Consider the following 8,319-nt stretch of genomic DNA (forward strand, 5'->3'; position numbering starts at 1 on the left):
CTCCCCACACGACTCCTTCGGCTGGTGGTGCGGCAAGGCCGGCGGCGACGACCGCTCGTTCGCCCAGGTCGCTGCGGCGGAGCGGGTTGGTGGTGAGCTGCGCACTTTGATGGGAGAGCGAGGCGGAGAGAGATCTGGAGGGTGGCGCGACAACATGGCGCGAGGCGGATTCGGCGGAGGGCGTAAAGCTCCGCCGCCGAACCAGACCCGGCACATGGTCTGGCAGCGGCCAGATCCACCACCGCAGGTGTCTGGTGGTTCGAGATCTGGCGGAGGCGAGGTCGGGGACAGATGGGAAGCGGCGGCGCGGGCCATGAGCGGGGCGGCCAAGGAGACGACGGCGAGCAAGGAGCCACCGCCACCTCCACCTCCACCGACTGGGCAAGCTGCGACCAAAAGCAGCGATGAGATCTGCATCAACTGCTCCCTCCCAGGTCATTTCGCACCTCGTTGTCCCACTATCGATGCGAGAAATGCAACAAGTTAGGTCATATGGCTCAACTGTGTCAAAACCTAAGGCCGTGGGAATGTGTTCCATTCATGTGCGGATTCCAGTCGCCTGGCCAAGGTTTCTTCTATATTCCTGATATGTGTGCTGCTAAACAGGGTGTTGAGAAAACTAACAACGTGGTGATCTCTATTGTGGAGGGTTTTGCATCTGTGAAAGAGATTGAGCAGGAATTCAATGCTATTTTTGCAAAAAAAAACTGGCAAAAAGAAATGGCGTTGTACAACTCGTTCTATTGGCCCTGATAAGTTTGTGATGCGTTTTCCTAATGCTAGTGAGGTTGAGAGAGCATGTTGCTATGGGAAACATATGCCTTTGAAAGAGGGAGCTGTTGTGGTCTGCATTACTCCTTGGACTGCTTCCATAGGGGCCAAAGGGATCATGGAGAAAGCCTGGGTGAACGTTCGTAATATTCCTATTGAAAAAAGGTGCTTTGAGCATGCAGCTTATGCTGGGGCTCTGGTAGGGATAACTCTGGAAGTCGATGAAGCTACTATTCATAAGCCTGAATATGTTAGAATCCTTCTTGGGTGCAGAGAGGTGGAGAAAATTCCCCCCTCGGCTGAAGGGATGCTCGGGGAGCAAATCTATGATTTCTTTTATGAAGTTGAGAGAGTTGTGACTGTGGGGGTTGACAAGAGTCAGTCTTCCATTGCTGTGGATAGTAGTGCATCCCCCTCCTTTCCCAAGAAAGCAAGGATGGAATCATATCCTGCTTCATCTGCTGGGCAAGGAGATACGAGTGCCTCTATGGTTGGGAACTTTTCCTCACAAAACTATGACAAAGGGGGGCAGCGGCTGGCTGCTGTTGCTGAAAGTGAGGAAGAGGAGGAGAGTGATGAGGGGAATCATACGGAGCTGCTTATTGAAGCCATGGCCAGAGAACATGCAGCTGGAAAAATGTCATGTTATGATCCTCAAGCTGTTGGTGTTTCATATGAAAAGAATCCTGTAGAAGTGGAGGTGGAAGAGATGACTCAATCTCCCACATATGAATCTGATGCTCGCAAAGGTGCTTGGGGGATTATAACTCCTATTCCTCCCTCACCTGTGTACTTTCATTATGATGATGCAAATCAGGGGGGCATCTTCTCTCCTCTGTCAGATTATGTGTCCTGGCCTTCTCTACCCCATATTGTGCCGCTTGAGGAGGGATCCATGGAAGGGGGGAGAACTGCAGTACCTATACAGTTGAATCTCCTTCTGGGTCCCCAATCCATGATAATATGGTTTGTGAGGAATATGCTCCACGCAAGCATATGCAGAAGCTGGAAAAAGTGGGAGATACAGCCATCAACAGGATGAAGAAGCGTGACTCGGAAGGTATGAAAGTACCCAACCCCCAAAATCAGTTTTCTGCCTTGTCTGATACTGCTATTGTATTACGTGCTGCTTTGATGGGTGTGCAAATTCCGGATGATGATTTTGCTACTCTAGATGTCTTGCGTGAGCTTGAACTTTCCAGGAATTTGCTAAAAGATAAATATAATGATGCAAATCCACCTAAGATAACCATTAGTGATGGCTTAGGTAATGATGTGCCCCTTTCCTTATCCTGGGACGATAATATTAGGGACGAGGAGGAACCTTTTATCCTTGTCCAGTCAAAACAAAAAAAGAAGAAAAACCAGCGTAGAAAATCAGTGGTGGTTTTATCCCCTAATGAATCTGTGAGACCTGTGACAAGAAGTCAAAAGAAAAAAGGAGAAGGTAGGGCTGCCCTGGATCCTGGCAGACCTACCAGAGTGAAGGATAAACCAGAACGATATAAATGAAAGGCATATTTTGGAATTGCAGGGGGGCAGGTAAGAAAGGCATGGCTACCTGTCTCGTTGATATGATAAATGCCAATGAGATTGATTTTATTGGTCTGCAAGAGACTATGAAAGAGATATATAAACCATCCTTTTTTAGGAAAATTGACCCGAACCATAAATTCCATTGGGAATGGGTTCCTTCTAGGGGGAAATCTGGAGGCATTTTGTGCGGTATTAAGAAGGATAACTTTGATATCCTTAAAATTATACATGGTAGATACATCCTGCAATTAGACCTGTTCGATAAGAACAAAAACTGTAGGTGGCCCCTTATGACGGTTTATGGTGCTGCTCAAGATGAGCATAAACCTGAGTTCATTGTAGAGTTGTCCTCTTTATGTCATAATACCAGCATACCATATTTGGTAGGGGGGTATTTTAACATCATTCGGCATAGTGGAGAGAAGAGTAAAAAAACTGCTATATCCCATTTTTCTGATGTGTTTAATTCTGTCATACATCTGCTTGGATTGAGGGAGATTTACATGACAGGTGGTTGCTATACCTGGTCTAATAAACAGGAAAACCCAACCTTAGAAAAATTGGATGGAGTGCTTATGTCTCCTGACTGGGAAGACTTATACCCTCTTGCTTCTATTGCTAAGTTGATCAAAGAGTTATCTGATCATAACCCTTTGTTATTGGATAGTGGGAGAGCCTCCTCTGGAGCACCTGGAAATAGATGCTTCCGATTTGATAATGCTTGGATGCAAAATCTAGAGTTTCTTCCTCTGGTGGCTGAGATTTGGTCTAGGCCGGTGTACACAAACAACCCTATCGATTCCTTGAACATTAAACTGAAGAGGTTCAAGAAATTCTTTAAAGGGTGGGGATCTAATTTGTTTGGTCACAACAAGATTAGAAAGAATCTTATTAAACTTGAACTTCAGGAGCTGGAAAAGCTCGAAGAGGAAGTTGGCCTATGTGGTGAGGCTTATACTAGGAAACTAAATATCCTAGTGGAGCTCAATGATATGTATGTGGAACAAGAACTTCATTGGCATCAACTATCTAATGAGAGGTGGTTATTGAAAGGAGACAATAACACTGATTTTTTTTCATAAGGTTGCTAATGGGCGTCGTAGGAAAAACTCTATGATCTCCCTTGAATGTGGATCTGTGGTTATAGATGGAACCAAAAACTTATTAGCCCATGCCACCGAATACTATAAGAACCTTTTTGGACCGGCCCCTGGAAATATTTGCCAAATTGATGCAACTCTATGGTCTCAGGAGGAAAAAATTACTCCTAAGGACAATGATGATTTGACCCGACCTTTTTCCCTTGAGGAGATCAAGAAGGCTCTGTTTAGCATGAAAACTAATCGGGCACCTGGCCCGGATGACATTCCTGTTGAGTTCTATCAACATTGCTGGGAAGTGGTTGCCCATGATTTATGGCATATGTTTGATTGGTTCTATGAGGGCAAGTTGGATGTGCAACGCCTGAATTATGGCATTATAACCTTGTTGCCTAAATCTTCTGATGCTAAGAGGATACAACAATATAGACCCATCTGTTTGTTGCATTGCCCATACAAACTGCTCACCAAAGCCATGGATATTAGGGCTGGTAAATATGCAAATAAGTTGTTCAGTATTCAACAAAATGCCTTTATTAAAGGGAGACATATTGTGGATGGCATTCTATCTTTACATGAGATTTTACATTATACTCATGTCAAAAAACAAGTGGGTATAATTCTCAAACTTGACTTCGAGAAAGCTTATGACAATGTCAATTGGGATTTTTTACTCGACTGTCATAGGAAACGGGGTTTTGATTCTAAATGGTGTGGGTGCGTATCTCAAATCCTTAAGAATGGCACAGTTAGTGTCAAAATCAATGATGAGGTGGGGCCATATATTCAAAGTGCTAAGGGGGTGAGAGAGGGTGATCCTCACTCCCCTTTCCTCTTTAATTTGGCAGCTGATTGCCTCACTAAGATGGTACTTGCGGCTCAAAAAAACAGTCTTGTTAAAGGGTTGGCTGTCGATCTTATTGAGGAGGGGTTGGGCATCCTGCAATACGCAGATGACACCGTGCTATGTTTTGAACATGATATTGAGAAAGCTGTCAATATCAAGCTCTTGCTTTATCTCTTTGAACTCATGTCAGGGCTGAAAATTAATTTTGAGAAATGTGAGATATTTAGTATTGGAGGAGACAACAATATCGATCTAGCATATGCGAATATGTTTGGCTGCCAAGTGGGCACCTTGCCTATGAAATACCTAGGTGTACCAGTAACATATTCCGTCCTCAAGAATGCGGATCTAGACTTCCTTGATGGTAAACTGATCAAAAAACTTGATGCTTGGGCTGCCTATGCGGCTTCCTCTGGGGCCAGGCTAACCTTATTGGGATCCAGCCTTGATGGGATTCCATCGTTCCTTATGTCGATGTTCCTCTTCAATAAAACCTTTATTGAAAAGATAGAGAAACACCGTCATTGATTCTTCTAGAGAAGGAAGAACAAGAAACATGGATATCATATGGTTAAGTGGGCTAGAATTTGCCGATCTAAGAATATTGGGGGGCTGGGAATCAAGGATTTACATAAACAGAATATTGCCCTACTAGTTAAGTGGTGGTGGAAGCTCGAAACTAGCGACGGGTTATGGCAGCGTATTGTGAGAGCTAGATACTTCAGAAACAAGACTGTGGCTAATATACGCAGTCGTTTTTCTGATTCTCCTTGCTGGAAGGCTATCATGAAAGTCAAGGACTCGTATATGGCTGGTAGAAAAGTCAATATCAATAGTGGAGATCTGAGCAGGGTGTGGCACGACCCTTGGATAGAGAACACTGTCCTGAAAGATCGATTGAGCTACTGCCTTTGTGGTACGGTTCTAAACAGACCTGTGAAACAGACTTATGTATTTCCGTTGATTGCAAAATTAATGGAAAGGGGAGTGAGCCCGGTTGGAAAGAAATGCACGATTGAGCTACTGCCTTTTACGACAAGCCAACAGTGGAGTGCCCCTATTTTGTTATAGCGTGCTAATTTTTTAAACATTCTTTAGACTAAACTAGTTGTTTCTCATGGACTCCGGAAACTGCGCAGGTCTCACCCAATCGCTTTATCCTGTCGCATCGAACTGGCACAACCGCATCTTCTTCTCTTGGTCATCATCCTGTTTCAGATCCACCAATCCCTATGCACGAGAAGCATCGGCTCTCCCGTGGGCGTTGAACCACGCCCATCCTCTCCCCATGACAGCTGAGCACCGCATGCCCCAACCTGGCCCACTCCACCACACCTACCCTGGTTGGCTATGGGAGCTGGCATGGATTTCTTGGGATGGGTTGCGTAGCATCATGGCCTCACACCCGACCTCACCATCACACTCTCTATGCCAATGCATCTCTCCACTGGCCACGGGAGCCATCTCCAAGAAGTCGGCAACCTCGTCGTCCTCCAATACCGGACACCCCTCCGTTGACCCCCACCAATTTCACCTACCTTGCCCACCCTACCTCGGTTTCTCCCTGGCTCCCCGGCTCTAGCGATTTGCCCCGGTCGATTCCACCTTGCCAACCAACTCCACTACATCGTAATTGCCACGTCCCTGACTTCAACTCCACTAACCTCTTCCTCCTATTCAACCACATGCGGGTTTTTTCTCGCTGGGACATGCGCCCCTACTTCCTATGTGCTTTGGTGCAACTAATGTTTGGCCAATTTCAGAGGCTGCAAATTTTCAGATTTTGTAGGATATACATTTAAATATGCCGCTTTCCTAATAAATAAGGCGTGCACACATGTTTAATTTGATGCTTATCCCTTGTGGAATAGTACTGATATTTTATAGTTAGCTAGCTTACAGTGGTTGCTTGACTAACATACTTGTTTATCATCTTAAAAATGTTGTCAAGTATTTTACCAATGAAACTACATGAGCAAACTCATGATAGACATATATGAGGGAAAATTCCCAAGAATTCTTTTCAAATTGTTCGCTCAGTGTGGGACTATAACATATATGATAGACATTAACAATTGCACTAAATATACTTCATACCTTGATCTATGTTGTACGCTGATGCAATGGTTCAGCGGGGGGGTACACACATACGGGTTAAACCTCTAACTACTGATCCTAAAACGGGGGAGCTGATGACCAGAAGACCGTCTACCATTGCAAGCCGCCGCAAGGTCTGTGCTGGCGGCGTTCCTGCTGCCATCCGCATCATTCTGCTGCTGCCTTTCTTCCCCGACAGTCTCCTGTTGCTGCAGATCACAAGGTGCGGCCATTGTCTACAGGCGGTGTCCCCCCTCCCCCTATCTGACAACCATGGGATTTCTCCAAGCACCTGTAAGTCCTTACGCTTCTACATAATGTTGTTGATCTAGTCAGATATTAGGTCCTTACGTTGACTACCCTAAAGATAATTTTTCGAAACACAAATCAGGCTGGACGGGTCCGGGCCGGTCCGGTCTTTGACCGAGCCGTGCTTTGGACCGGCCGCGGCCGGTCCAGACCGAGTTGCCGAGCGGTCCGCTTCTCAAGACCGGACCAGCAACACCCCAGCTCGGTAAGGCCCGGGAGGACCGAATGGATCGGGAGCTGGATCTGTCATTTGAAGTAGTACGTGATGCTAGCACAGTAGCAGTCCGCTCGATCGATTCGTCTGAAGCAGTGCATGCAAGCTAGCTGAAGAAGAAGCTGGGTTGATTTATTTGGAGCAGAACAAGTAGTCATCTTGAGAAACAACTTATGAATTTCCTTTGGACCGGTTGTTGCCTCTCTTACTGAGCATTTTTGCCACTGTAGGCATCTCTTTTAATTTGTAAAGCAAATGGACATACCAAAAATTTGTACAACATTTCTTTGAATTCTGGACATCAAAACACTGAATTTTTACAACAACAAACAGCATGTATCACATCCACAATTCAAACATGAGTTCTTATCATCATTGAACGACACAATTACAAACTTGCAATGACATTTCATAGTTCATAACAATTGCAAGTTCCAACATAACACAAATGAGTGGTTTCAAATATACACAAATGAATAGTTCATCTTCAAACTTGCAATGACAATATGCAAGTCCAACATGAACGCAAATGCAAAAGTAGCATCCACATGCGAAGATCTCTTTGGCACCCATCTCCAAAATAGCAAGAGCAACATCCACATGTCTACAATTAAGAAAAGAGACGTCCATATAAACATATTGGGTATCATATGACAAGTATGACTAGTGAAACATGTAGGAATAGTAGTTACCGATTGTTCCTCTTCGCCACACTTTAGGAGGGTAGCTTTATGGTCTCAACATCCTCATCCTCCTCATCCTCCCTCGGTACATAGCCAAATTTTCACATCACATAGGACAAACAAAATACAAGAAAATGTAAAGAGAAATAGCAAAAATACCAACACATTCAAGTCGATGTGTGAACCCTTGATATAACTTGCACTACAAACCAATGCCTCCACCGTAGAGGGTGTCAGAGAACTCCTATAGTCATCTAATACAACACAAGTTGACAAATGTTAGTTCGAGGGTGAGAAGTTGACAAGTTCATATCCAAAGTTTAAAAGCATAAGTTGAAATACCTAAAATCCTTTCGGTCGTGCTAAAGGTTGATTCTGATGAGACAGAGGTAGCCGGGATAGTGAGGAACTTTTTTGCTATCTTTGCCATCATTGGGCACCTAGGAGCATGCACCTTCTACCAGCCAAGAAGATCAAGAGGAACTTTCGGAGGCTCACATTTATCCGCTAGATGATTTCTAAGCTCACTCTTTGATATTTGTGTTGAACGGGCCGATAAGGACTCATACCCAGCTTGAATTGGGATGCCTGTAGACAAAGAAGCACTTGCTTCTGCTCCACTCCATTATCTTGGGCAATACATTTGTCATACAAGGTCTCCAACTATTCCATTACAAGGTCCAACTCATGTTTGCATCTCATCGGTCCATAAAGTTCTCCAAAGGCCCACTCTATGTAATTTATCTTGTACCTTGTATCGAA

This window comes from Triticum dicoccoides, chromosome 4A (assembly GCF_002162155.2).
Source record: "Triticum dicoccoides isolate Atlit2015 ecotype Zavitan chromosome 4A, WEW_v2.0, whole genome shotgun sequence".
Lineage (NCBI taxonomy): Eukaryota > Viridiplantae > Streptophyta > Magnoliopsida > Poales > Poaceae > Triticum > Triticum dicoccoides.